At 39.8% G+C, this 6,576-nt stretch overlaps 1 long non-coding RNA gene across 1 annotated transcript in view; it reads left to right on the top strand.

The window, feature by feature from the left end:
- The first annotated feature begins 3,438 nt into the window (after window positions 1-3,438).
- LOC128385196 (uncharacterized) overlaps window positions 3,439-6,576 on the top strand; it is a 123,090-nt gene continuing 119,952 nt past the window's right edge. Inside the window, exon 1 of the long non-coding RNA XR_008324655.1 lies at window positions 3,439-3,470. This is a non-coding gene — a long non-coding RNA (uncharacterized LOC128385196). The remainder of the gene's footprint in view (window positions 3,471-6,576) is intronic.

Genomic DNA, 6,576 nt, shown 5'->3' with positions numbered 1-6,576 from the left:
AAACAGCAAAAAAACAGCAATGTAAAAAAAAACTGCAACAAAACTCCCTGAACTCTCTCAATTGGCCAGCAGGGGGCGACGCCACTGGCTCCAAAAATAAGTCAGTTTGTATAAAAGTCTATGAGCAACTGAACCTAATTTTCATTTGATTTATTTCCTCAGTAAACAGTTTCCTAATGAGTTTATGCTCTCAATCATCAGTTTCCAGTCTTCTTCTACACAGCATCATGTTCATTTAGTAAGTTATGGTCCGTTTAGAGTAAAATAAACAGTAAAGCAGGGGATGTTTTAGGGTGTGGCTACCACAGCGACAACATTGGTTATGTAATGTAACCCAGACACACAGATCAGACGTTTACGTTGCTGTTTCACTGTTTTTTCAGTTAACGTTAACATTTTGGTCACATCAAAAATTCCCTTCAGTGTTGCCAAGCTGGCAGCTAGCTACTAACATGTTACTGCTGTAGCTGCTGGAGGTGGTTAGCTAGTTTATACTACTTTATACACAGTTAGCTAGTTTATACTACTTTATATACAGTTAGCTAGTTTATACCACTTTATATACAGTTAGCTAGTTTATACTACTTTGTATACAGTTAGCTAGTTTATACTACTTTATATACAGTTAGCTAGTTTATACTACTTTATATACAGTTAGCTAGTTTATACTACTTTATATACAGTTAGCTAGTTTATACTACTTTATATACAGTTAGCTAGTTTATACTACTTTATATACAGTTAGCTAGTTTATACTACTTTATATACAGTTAGCTAGTTTACGCTACTTTATATACAGTTAGCTAGTTTAGTCCAGTGGTTCCCAACCTAGGGGTGGGGCCCCTCCAAAGGGTCAGTAGATAAATGGGCTGCTGGGATGATTAATGGGAAAGAAGAAAAAACAAAGTTCTGATTCACAAATGTGTTTTCAGTTTTTGGACTTTTTCTCTAATCTTTGATTTTTGCTGAAATATTGGATCATTGGAACATTTATTGAAATGAAAGCATGTGAGAAGTTTAGAGGGAAGAATCAGTATTTGGTGGAGCTCTTAACAGCTGTACTACAGTAAAGTACTAGTACCTCAAACTGTACTACAGTAAAGTACAAGTACCTCAAACTGTACTACAGTAATGTACAAGTACCTCAAACTGTACTACAGCAAAGTACTAGTACCTCAAACTGTACTACAGTAAAGTACTAGTACCTCAAACTGTACTACAGCAAAGTACAAGTACCTCAAACTGTACTACAGCAAAGTACTAGTACCTCAAACTGTACTACAGTAATGTACAAGTACCTCAAACTGTACTACAGTAAAGTACTAGTACCTCAAACTGTACTACAGCAAAGTACAAGTACCTCAAACTGTACTACAGCAAAGTATAAATATATAACATTTATCAGACTTTACAGAACTACATGTGTTTTTTCTGAGGGTGGAAATCTGTGAATCTCTGACAAACTTTTATTTCCACACACACACACACACACACACACACACACACACACACACACACACACACACACACACACACACACACACACACACACACACTGTGTTTGGTCATATCTTCTGTTTCAAGTGTAAAATTATTTATAAAAGTCTTAAAACCCTCTGAACAGTATGGACGCAGCCTTTCAGCCTGTTTGTGTTGTTCAGTGAAGCAGAGTTCTCTGGATGGGATTCATGCAGCATTCACTCATGTGGGCGTATTTCATTGTAAAGCGCTTCCAGTCCAGACTGTAAAAACTGACAGTCTGGCAGACGACACATCACTTCTTCTATTTCACAGATCTGGCGTCGTTGAAAAGACTGTGAAACATTTCCTCCTGAAGAATGAAGCACATTCGATCCACAAAGAGAGAGGGGGAAAAAAAGAGAAAGAGAAGAGAAAGAAGCCGTGATGTTTGTCTCACCTCTCCTCTGATTGAGCGTGTCTTAAAATAACCGCTCGCTGAGGGAGCCACAATTAATTTTTCCACACCACCACTGAACAAAACTTTCCAAGAATTATGTAATTTCATCTGAGCTGAGACTCACCTCAGCATGTCGCCCCCCGATGGACGGACGCTCACACTGCAGGCCAGGCAGGGATCAGCTGTTTGAGTGTTTATCTGGATTAAAACACTTTAAAAAATACCTTTAATGAAGACTTAATTTAGCCTTAATGATGAATTAATGAAGATAAGAATAATTAAACATCATTTTAAAAGCCCTGTTATTAATAAAGTAAGTAGAGTTTCAGTTTTACATGACTTTTCCTTCAACATGCACATTAATCTGTAAATTTAAATATCTGATAAATCCATTCATGATCAGTTTAAGGTTGTGTGTGTGTGTGTGTGTGTGTGTGTGTGTGTGTGTGTGTGTGTGTGTGTTCTTCAGGTCTGCACTACAAAGCAGGATTTGGTCTTACTGAGGTTTCTTTAGTTTATTATTATTACTATTATTTTCATAGTTTTTTCATTTATCATATTCTTATTTTTGAATATTAGTATCTAGTCTCTTTGTTATTAAATTACTTTTATTTTATTTTTTTCCTGTTCATTTATTTTCCATATTTATTCATTTGCCTTGCATTTATTTATTCCTTTTTTATTTAGTTAGTTATTTATATGTATAATTATATTTATAATTGTATATTTATTTATTTAAGTTATTTGTTATTTTAAGTTATTTAGTATTTATTGATTGATTGATTTTGTTCTTATTCATGTCATTAATTGCAGGTTATTTATGTTATTTCACTCATTAGTTGTTATATCAGTCGTTTCTATCAGTTGATCAGCTGTAAATTAAACATCGTGACCTGCAGCGCTTCACAGTCGATCAGCAGCTCTGAGTGACTCTTCAAACAGCTCGCTCGCTTTCCCAGAAACCCTTTGGGCCGCTCCCTCCTCCCTCGGCGGGTCTCTGGATTACTCAGCAGCGCGAGGATGACTGGACCTCCCAGAGAAAACACCGATGACGACGCTCAGTCTCAGACATCCATCAGACAACCGGCCGGCGTTTCCTCTTTCCATGATGTCATGACAGGAAACAGAAGGTGACTGATGCCGAGGACGAGATCTGAAGTCACTGAAGTCAGGTTGGAAAATCGAAAGGTTTATGGCAGAAGTGTCAAACTTATTTTCATTCAAGGGCCACATACAGCCAAATTTGATCTCATGTGGGCCGGATCATTAAAAAGATGGAAGGGAGGAAGGAAGGAAGGAAAAAGGGAAAAGGGATTAGGAAGGAGGGAAGGAAAGACAAAAGGAAGGGAGGAAGGAAGGAAAGAAAATGTATTAGGAAGGAAAGGAAGAAAGGAAAAGAAGACAAGAAAGGAAGGAAGGAAAGGAAAGGAAAAGAAGATGAAGGAAAGATGGAAGGAAGGAAGGAAGGATGAAGGGAAGGAAACAAAGAAGGAAAGAAGACAAGAAAGCAAAGAAGCAAGGAAGGAAGGAAGGAAAAGAAAATGAAGGAAAGGTGGATGGAAGGAAACAAAGAAGGACAGAAGTAAGAAAGGGAGGAAGGAAAGAAGGACAGATGACAGGAGGGTATAGGAAGGAAAAGAAGACAGGAAGGAAAGTGGGCCGGATTGGACGCCTCGGCGGGCCGGTTCTGGCCCACGGGCCGCATGTTTGACACCCCTGGTTTATGGAGTATGAGAGGAGACGGTGTATAGATGATGATGGAGGGGGGGGTGGGTTGAGGGGGGGTGGGGGGGGGGGGGGTTGGCCTGTTTTATCCCCTCTGACGCAGCATTACTAAAACAAATACCACTGCAACTGTAACTTGAGTTTACGTGCTGATGAATCATGTAGACCAGGGGTGTCAAACATGCGGCCCGTGGGCCAGAACCGGCCCACCGAGAGGTCCCAGTTTCCTTCTTCCTCTTTTCCTTCCTTCCGTCTGTCCTTCCTACCTTTCTTCCTCCCTTCCTCCTTGTCTTCTTTTCCTTCCTTCCTTCCTTCTTTCCTTCAGTCTATCCTTCCTACCTTTCTTCCTCCCTGTCTTCTCTTCCATCCTTCCTTCCTTCCTCACTTCTTGTCTTCTCTTCCTTCCATCTGTCCTTCCTCTCTTTCGTCCTCCCATTTTTCCTTCCTCCCCTTCTTCCTTCCGTCTGTCCTTCCTACCTTTCTTCCTCCCTTCCTCCCTTCCTTCCTCACTTCTTGTCTTCTCTTCCTTCCATCTGTCCTTCCTCTCTTTCTTCCTTCCATCTTTCCTTCCTGTATTCTCTTCCTTCTCCTCCTTCTTTTCCTTCAGTCTGTCCTTCCTACCTTTCTTCCTCCCTTCCTCCTTGTCTTCTTTTCCTTCCTTCCTTCCTCCCTGTCTTCTCTTCCATCCTTCCTTCCTTCTTTCCTTTCATCTGGGTATGTTGGTGTCTGTGTTTGATTGACAGCAGCGGGGAGAGAGGAGGTCGGTCAGTTTAAGGTCTTCAGAAAAGAAGACATCTGTAGACATTACTCTGGAGTCTGTAAACTGTGATGGACATATTTCACACCAAAGGTTTTATCCATTTTTTGAGAAAATATGGCAACAAGATATATAAGATAAATTTAAATATATATAGTTAAATAATTCAGAAAATAATTGTTAGTTGCAGAATCTGCGACCCAAATGTCAGCAAAGTATTCATTTAAGAAGCAAAAAAGCACACACAGAAATTTCTTTAATCCTGAAGTTCAGGATTAGACATAAATCTCTGGAGATCACGATTTCGTATTTGCTTAATTTCTCACACATTTCCTGAGTGTGTCCTCTCTTGTTTTCTGTCTTTGTCTTTCATCCTGTTTAAAATGAGCGAAAGAACAAAATAACTTGAGCTCAGCGACTCGTTCTCAACATGTTTCGTCTGCAGAATGAAATCCAGTGAGTCACAGTGTGAGTCTGAAGCTGTCTGCTCGGTCTCTCTGACCACGCTGAGGTATTTCCTGTTGGAAACTGGTCTGGATGGAAGATGGCACTGAAGGTCAGCATCTGTCTGCTCTCAACAGACACTACAGCGGTGACCACCTGTCCAACACGCCTCCTTAAAACTGTCTCATGTGCTTCAACAATAAACCTCCACAAACCTCCATAAACCTGTCTGTCTTCAGTATCACAGTCATCTGTCATCGTGTTACTCTGCAGGCAGGAGCTGATTCACACGACTCTTAACGGAGACTGTTTCACCAAATATGAACAAATCTGGTGTTAAAATGTGCCTCAAACTGTGAACACTTTTAAATCCAGGTTAAAAACATTTCTCTTCTCCTGAGCTTATGATTGAGCTCTTTTAAAGCACTTTACATTTTAATCTTTCATTTGCACTCTATGTCCTTTTAATGGTTTTAAAGCTAATTTATAATTTCATTCTGCATCTTATATTTAATGCTCTATTCTAGCATTTTATTTCTCTCTTCCTATTTTTCTGTACTTTGTTTTTATTATTAGTGTGGGGGATGGGGGGGGGTTAATTGTATGTTTTAAGTTTCTCAAATTACATGTTTTTCTGTTTTATATAAAGCACATTGAGTTGCCATTGTGTATGAAATGCGCTATATAAATAAAACTGCCTTGCCTTGCCTTAGTTACTGAGCAAAATGTTGGTGATTATAAAGAAGTGTTCTTTTGGGTAAAATGTCTTCGCTGTATTAGCTGGGCATCCGTGTCATTAAACCAGAAACTGTCAGTGCTGCAAATTCAGCAGTATTATTATTATTATATTACTCTTAACGGAGACTGTTTGACCAAATATGAACAAATCTTGTGTAAAAATGTGTCTGACGGAGAATAACTGTTTTCTTCAGCAGCTTTTGGGCAGCAGTTCTTAAAACTGTGATGGTACTCCTTTTTTTTCTCTGGTGTCAAAGTGGATTTATGGAGGTTTATTAGTTACTGAGCAAAATGTCGGTGATTATAAAGAAGTCACGTCTGAATATGTTCTTTTGGGTAAAATGTTTTTTGTAGCATGTCTTGTCAGTGCTGCAGTATTTTCCTCCTGAAATCAGTAAAGTGTCTCTAACGTTGCTGCTCAGTGTGAAGCTTGTAGAGGAACCAGAGGAAACACACTCAGGTCAGTTCATCAAACCGCATCAATCAGAGCTCGTTTGTGATCTACACACCTGTGATTAGTTTTGGCCCAGATAGCATGTGAATGTGGGCCACTTGAGGCAATGATCCGGCACTGTAGGCATTCTTCTGGCCCGGACAAAACAGACGTGAACCTAAACTGGCCCATGTAGTAAATGCTACATTTGGGCCAAATATCACAAAACGAATATGGCCCATCTTTGGCCGAAATATGGCAAGTATGGCAATGACTAATCCGGATGTGAGCCTAAAGAGGCCCACATATAAGGAAACATACTTGGCCCACCTTTGTTGAAACATATTTGGGCCAGTCTTGGCCGAACTGAAGGCATTGTGATGGCTTGGTTATGGCCCACTTTTGGCAAACATGAGCGGACCGCCCAAGTGCCATCATTCCATGCTGTATGTGGGCCGGATGAACATGTCAGGTGTGGGCCAGATATGGGCCAAAAGAATTTTGCTATCTGGGGGTGGTTTTGCTTTTAAATCAACACTTTTCCATCTTGATTAAAGTTAT

This window comes from Scomber japonicus, chromosome 23, assembly GCF_027409825.1.
Source record: "Scomber japonicus isolate fScoJap1 chromosome 23, fScoJap1.pri, whole genome shotgun sequence".
In the NCBI taxonomy this organism is placed as follows: Eukaryota; Metazoa; Chordata; class Actinopteri; order Scombriformes; family Scombridae; genus Scomber; species Scomber japonicus.
The sequence above is the reverse complement of the archived record's forward strand: the minus strand, read 5'-3'. Positions and strand labels throughout refer to the sequence as shown.